The 7158-nt window shown below is 34.1% G+C and overlaps 1 long non-coding RNA gene across 1 annotated transcript in view; it reads left to right on the forward strand.

Moving 5' to 3' along the window:
• LOC117105806 overlaps window positions 1-6564 on the forward strand; it is an 11090-nt gene extending 4526 nt beyond the window's left edge. The window contains exon 3 of the long non-coding RNA XR_004444947.1: window positions 6540-6564. This is a non-coding gene — a long non-coding RNA (uncharacterized LOC117105806). The remainder of the gene's footprint in view (window positions 1-6539) is intronic.
• The last annotated feature ends 594 nt before the right edge of the window (window positions 6565-7158 follow it).

Genomic DNA, 7158 nt, shown 5'->3' on the forward strand with positions numbered 1-7158 from the left:
AAATTGTGGGGGGGGGGGGGCCTGATGTGGGTTGGGATGTATGTAATTTTGGGTGTTCGTAATTTTGTAATCTAATACACTGTGATTGTGTAAGTGACAACTAAGTACAATTCAATTGGTCATTTTTTTTTTAAAGATTTTTTATTGGTTGAGAATCTATGCCTGTCTCTTATACACATCTAGATGTGTATAAGAGACAGGCCTAATTGGACATAATTATGAGACTATTTCCAATATAATCCAATTTCTTGCATGATTATAATCATACGTCTCTATTGCGCCAAAGACGGAAAAGTGCTTGAACTTATCACATCAAAATCGATAAGATATTTTATTTAGTTGGTGAGAGACCTTTACAAATCCGTTCACTGGGTGCCCCTCATGTTTCACACGTTTGTTTCCTTTGCTTTTTTGACGATTCTTTATAGCTTATCTTCTAATTCTAAGCTTGGTTGATTCCTATCTCCACTCTAAGTTAATTTCCAGCTTATCGCCATACTACTTGAACTTCACAAGACAACCATAGACACACGATGCTCTACATTTGAGACTTGGGGGGTCAAGTTTATTTTTGTGAGAAAAAAATCCTGTAACTTAACGGAAATGTTAAGCCGGCCACTCACTGCGCCCGACGGTCGTCGGCCGGCGAGAATATGGAGAACGCAACGACGGCGGCGCACAACAGATCGTTTTAAATGACGATCAGTTCAGGCTGCTATACCGACAATCAACAGACGGCGTCACGTCGTCTAGCGCTCTCACATGGTGGACCTTTCCTATCAATCGAGTCCTTAGAGGTCGGCTTTACCCACCAGAACCAGAACCAGGGAGAGGATTCGGATCCGGTGAACCATTGAGTGCCCGACTTCACCCCCAAAAAAATCCTGAAATTGGAAGGCAAGCATCATAATGCCCCTTTCACACATTCACGATTTTTGCTACGATTGAGCACGAATTTTTAATTTTTAAAAACCGCAATGGCGCCGTACTAAATTTCGTGGTCAACCGTAATTCACCGTAGCACATCGTACTGGGTCTTGATGGGTGTACGGTAAGAATGGCCCCGGAAAAAATGGCCCCGGAAAAAATGGCCCCGGAAAAAAAGGCCCCGGAAAAAATGGCCCCATATGACAGGTAGGTAAAAATGGCCCCAATAATCAAATTCTGTATTAAAACTGATTTTCTTGATTCAATATATACATTTTTTTTATCTTAAATAATTTAGTTATTAAAAGGAATCTAACATAAAACAAATTTCCATTTACATTTTACTTTTTGCAAGAATTAACATTCAATGATAAAATATTCAAAGATACCCTCCTAATTTCACAAAAGAGTGGGTTCTTTTCCAAACAAATACATCCTGCCTAATATTGTGTGTTTAGATTTGATCTTTTGCTTTAACTTTAGAAATTGAGATCATTTTAGATACTATTTCTGTATAAACTAAGTTTTTTTTTTCATATTACTGTAAACCTAATGGGTTTTGATAAATTTACTGTGCACTACGGAATTTCCAATAAAAAAGAAAATTATTTAAAAAGACCATAGATTAAAAATAAGTAAGGCGTAACATATTTTTAATCTATGTTAAAGCATAACTATTTTTACATAATGAAATTTAGTAAATCAAATTATTATTTGTGGCTTTTATTTATTAAATCAATTAAGAACATAATCTCAAAACAAAATTTAATGACAAGAAAGATCGACGTTTCGGGTCCATCAGGGAACCATTCTCAAGATCAAGTAAATGGAAAAAACTAAAAACAAAAATACCAAGCAGTGACAGGAAGTAAGTAATTAATTTACATATCAATAGGGCCTACTGTGTGGGGCCACAGTGAAGCTTAGCAATAATTAGCCCTTCTTAGCAGATTAACTAGATAAACAGTTTGGCTTTGACTGAATCAGTTTGTTTGTTAAGTGTAGGTTTCGGTTCTTTGATCCAAAGCATTTGTTTAATTAAGCAATCAAACTCGGATTTGCACTTAGATAAAACCTTGAAATAATTAAGAGTTTCAGTAGCACTAATATAATGATCTTTTAAATGTTGTCCTATGTTGCCTTAACTGCGCATAATCATTTCTTATTTAAAATAGAATTATTTAATCAATCAGTAACTTTGTTTTTTTACATGAAATTAATTATTTTCTTTAAAAAGATGCTACCCAAGGCGAGACTTTTATTAATCCTTGCTTGACGAACTCGCTGACTGTTGTACATTTTAGTGTACTGTATATATGTATTCCTACTAAAAAGTTTCTAATACTAATTTAAAAGCATCTTTTTTAACGCATGCAATGTTACTATTTTTTAAAAGTTGCTTTGTAAGTTACAGTATTCTAACCATTTATTGCCAATATTATTATTATTATTTAATTATTATTATTATTATTGTCATTTCATAAAACAAATGAAATAACAAATAAACAAATTAAGGTTCCCGTAAAATAAGGTGTAACTGTAGTTTCTGATTACATAACTAAATAAACAAACCAAAACATTAATATAATGAAGGAACTCTATTTATTCCATAAAATAGATGATTATTCCCAAATAAACAAGAGATAAATAACACCTCGACTTTTAGACATGTTGTTTATATGGCATTTCAAAACAAAAGGCTTTTATTTATTGGCTACAGCATAGGTTCTCAACCAATAAAAAATCTTTTTAAAAAAAAAATTGACCAATTGAATTGTACTTAGTTGTCACTTACACAATCACAGTGTATTAGATTACAAAATTACATACATCCCAAACCACATCTTGACCCCCTCCCCCAATTTGACAGGTCGTCGGAATAAAAAAATAAAAATGTGACATGCCTGTCACAGTCTTGAGAGTGTCATTTCTGGCCATCCAGAAGTTCCAATTCTTTAAAAAAAATAGATATTTAATACTTAATATATATACTATACTATATACTACACTATAATATACCATACTTTAATATGGTAATACGTACTGCGAAATGCTAGGCCTCTGAAAGTCCCCATAGTTAGTAGTCGCCACGTTATTGGAAATTTTTATTTCAAATTTCATGAAAATGGTTTATAACATTCCCTGCAAGTTCGTCGTTCAAAACTGGTGCCGAATCAATGTTTTAGAGCCTCCCATCAGAGCCATTAATAATAATAATAATATTTATAATTGACCGCAAATATAGTAATAATATTAATAATTTTAAAAAATACTTAGACCTACTCCCAGAGCTACTCATAGGAACTAAAAAATAATTTATTTTAGTTCTCAAATATGTATATTCTTTATGTTGATTTATTAATTAAATTTTCACTACAGGGTATTTTACAGCATTTATTTATTTATTTATTATTAATTTTTTTTTTCTTGAATTTTATAATTGAGGGCAATTTTTTATTTCTTGATTCAATTCTTGCTTATACAGTATTTAAATATTTGAAGATTAAAAAAAATATATATCATTTCTATTACCGAATTTTTCATTGGGGCCATTTTTACCTACCTGTCTTTTGGGGCCATTTTTACCGGGGCCATTTTTTCCAGGGCCATTTTTTCTGGGGCCATTTTTTCCGGGGCCATTCTGCTATAATTCGTAACAATGTTGTCACACTATCGCATTACTGCCGCAATATATTTTGACGGCACGTAAATTCGATTGAACATGTGCGTTTTGAGAACGAAACGTAAAATGGCGATAGTGAGGATAATAAAAATACCACCAAGTACTCGGCAGACTTTGGCTTGGAAAGGGCCTTGGTTTATTTTTTTTTTTTAAGTATTTGAATTTGCTGGGGGCCCTGACTTTAGCGAGCTGCAAGTGTTGTGACTGAGCACAGTTCAGTGACTAACCTTTTATTATATATGAATGTGTTTTTTGTAACATATAACTCGGTTGAACAAGTGAATTGTCATCGTCACAAATCGTTATTGATATCTATGCAACCGTAGATAAAGTGCCTTGCCCAAGGACACAAGCGATTTGCACAGCGAGAGTTTCGAACCCCCAACCTCGAGGTTAGGAGTCCAAGCCACAACCGATACGCTACCCGCTTCTACATTCAGGGATCCTCGTAAATAAATTAAATCTTCTTACCGAGTCTATTCAGGAGTTCATACTCTATGAAGCCATGTCGAATTACTGTAGTTCTAAAAACTCGATATGATTCTCCTCGTGTAGTGGTGAAATGATTGGTAGGAACAGGGCCGTGACGTGAACGCTCCTTTCTTGATCCCAATAAAATAAATAACTAGATGCTTTTTATCAGCGAATTCTCTATATGAGGCTTAGGAAGTGAGAAATTCGTGAGAAATAAGTGTAGCGTCTCTACTTTGTATTTAAACAGCAATATTGAATTTGTATATAGGCCTATAATCTTTTATAGTCGACATAATTTGTAGTCTATCTATTGGATTTTAAGATTAAAAAACATGGGGCATTAGAATATAAAAAGGACTCGTCATAATCCTAAATGTGTAGGCCTACAATATTCATTTTTAAGTACAAGGAACATTTTGTCAGATGAGTCTAACTGATTATTTTTGATCTTTTTTTTACTTCCATAAGAGAGTGCGGAAGTGGCTTGTCCAGACGACGTAATTAAGCTAATTATTTAATGAGGTACTTGGTGGCACTCAACTTAATATTAGGTCTATGGTTAATTCAAGGTGCAGTATGTAGGCCTACAATCTTCATTTTCTAAGTACAATGATTATTCTGTCAGATCAGTTCAATTGATTTTTTTTCCTTTTTTACTTTGACTGGGTTGACCTTGCGTTCAACCTGTCATAGGCTAGAACTTTCATTTTCAACTTTTATAACTAATTGATTTATATGTTTTTATATTACAACTTTCATTTTAATCTCCCTTAAATTAATTTTGTGCCATGGTTTAAAACAATATTTTTAATAAAGTTTGTGTATACTTGTCAAACTTACATAAACGACGGACATCAGAAGATTCATCTTGTACGGTATTGTTTGAACCTACGACCTTTTTTGTAATCATCAATTTGTTATGTAAATTTGTTTGACTTTAAAAATCGACGAAAAATCTGAAGGAATATCTCTGACGGTCACTAAAGACCCCATGTTGATGTATTCTTTGATCTTACGATCTTTCTTGTATCAATCATAGAAGTTTAAATTTTTAAAATAGATATAACTTAATAAAAGACAGATAATCAAATTAACCGAAGTCCATACTAATTAAACATAGGCCTATCAATGAAGGAACATTGAAAACTTTGACCTAATGGTACCACACCCAGAAAGTTAGTATAACTATTGTATGGTGACCAACACTTGTAACAGGCCTATATATACTTTGCATATAGTGAATACACGAAATGGGAAGTCTCCGTGCAGAATATAGCTTCGTATCTCTAGTCTAAAATACCAAGCCAATAGAATTTAATGCAACATCAACAAGTACCCCAGTTATTTACGGCAGGCCTTTCGGACTCATTCCAACACCTAGTATTTAAACGCCGTACGGTAAAGGCTCCAGTCTACCTACATTCTAAGTGTTTATTAATATGTAAGTTTTTCATGGTTTTTCTTACTTTTTTTTTTGTTTTTTTTTGTTATCTCTGTAAATACCATTTCTTATTCTTCATGTGTAAGATCTCCTAAATTTTGTTACATTAACGTTGATAAAGATAGCAGGACCTATCGAAATATCCTTTTGATATATTTTAATAAATCTGTGTTCCACAAGTCAACCTTCATGATTGTACATCGTTTTTTTTCATTGTTTTTACATTTGAACTTGGTTCTGATTGGTTAATACCATTTCTTATTCTTTATGTACGGTATGTGTCAAATCTCCCAAGTTGTGTTACTTTAACGTTGATAAAAATAGCAGGACCTATCGAAATATCCCTTTGATTTTGTTACATTTTAATAAATTTGTGCTCCGCAAGTCAACCTTTAATGATTGTACATCGTTTTTTTTTAATTGTTTTTACATTTTATTTCACTTGGAGCATACATCCACTCTTCAATTAAAGATGAAGACCAAACGTTATGACCAGCTTGAGCAGGGCCTAGGCTAGCCCGACGTTCAACTGCAGCATCGCTAATGAACCGTCAATGCCAAACCAAGACAGTATATAGATACTGGAACAGTCTTCCACCCCATGAACGAAATATTATTATTATTATTTTGTTTCGTTAAATAGTTCAGTATTTTTTCTAACCATGCCCCTTTAGGGGCTTCGTACTAATAGGCTGAAGCTTATCCAAGTTTCAAGTAGCGTGAAGAGGATAAGAGTGTGATGCTGGTACACCGCATGTCACTCACAGTAATTATGCTGGTACCCGTTGATACTGGACTGAAGCAATGTATATAAAGGATTGAAAACCCCAACCTTAAGTTTTGGAAATCAAACCATTCCCACTGCGCCAACCACCTCCTTATTGTCACTGTCGTATAACTCAGCTATTGAAATATTGGTATATATGATTACATATTTGTGTTCTAAAATTGAACATTCAATGTTTAGATGAAATTGAGTATTAGTATTAATTTAATGTTTTTCATTCGATTTAGTTTTCCAGATTTCTCCAATTCCTAACAACAATGGTTTTAATACTGAAACTTCATTTGCTGTGGGCGGCAATTGTTACTTTGTCAATATCATCACCGTTATTACAGAACACAGCATCCATTGAAACCCGGAGTGTCAATAATCATGATTATATGAATGATGAGGGCTGGGACAACTCAGAAAGATACAGAAATAGTACGACAAATCCACCCAATGCTGTTACACAAATGATAGTATCAAGAACGGGGTACTTCCTTCGAATTGGTCCCGATGGACTGGTTAGCGGTACAAGTAACTGTAAAGACGAATATGGTAGGTAGGCCTATTTGTTTCCATATCGCAACGACAAGTATTGGACTTACAACCGAATGATGCGAGTTCAGGCCAATGCTGGTTTCGTTGGTTTTGTTTCGTCGATAAGATTTCCTCTGTCTTTCTTAATACCCTCCTTACAATCTTGTGCCAAGTCTTGTGCTGCTAAAAGCTGGTGTACGGTAAGAATGGCCCCGGAAAAAATGGCCCCGGAAAAAATGGCCCCGGAAATAATGGCCCCGGAAAAAATGGCCCCGGTAAAAATGGCCCCATATGACAGGTAGGTAAAAATGGCCCCAATAATCAAAT

This window comes from Anneissia japonica, unplaced genomic scaffold (assembly GCF_011630105.1).
Source record: "Anneissia japonica isolate Jap-2015-1 unplaced genomic scaffold, ASM1163010v1 scaffold287754_len4335492_cov202, whole genome shotgun sequence".
In the NCBI taxonomy this organism is placed as follows: Eukaryota; Metazoa; Echinodermata; class Crinoidea; order Comatulida; family Comatulidae; genus Anneissia; species Anneissia japonica.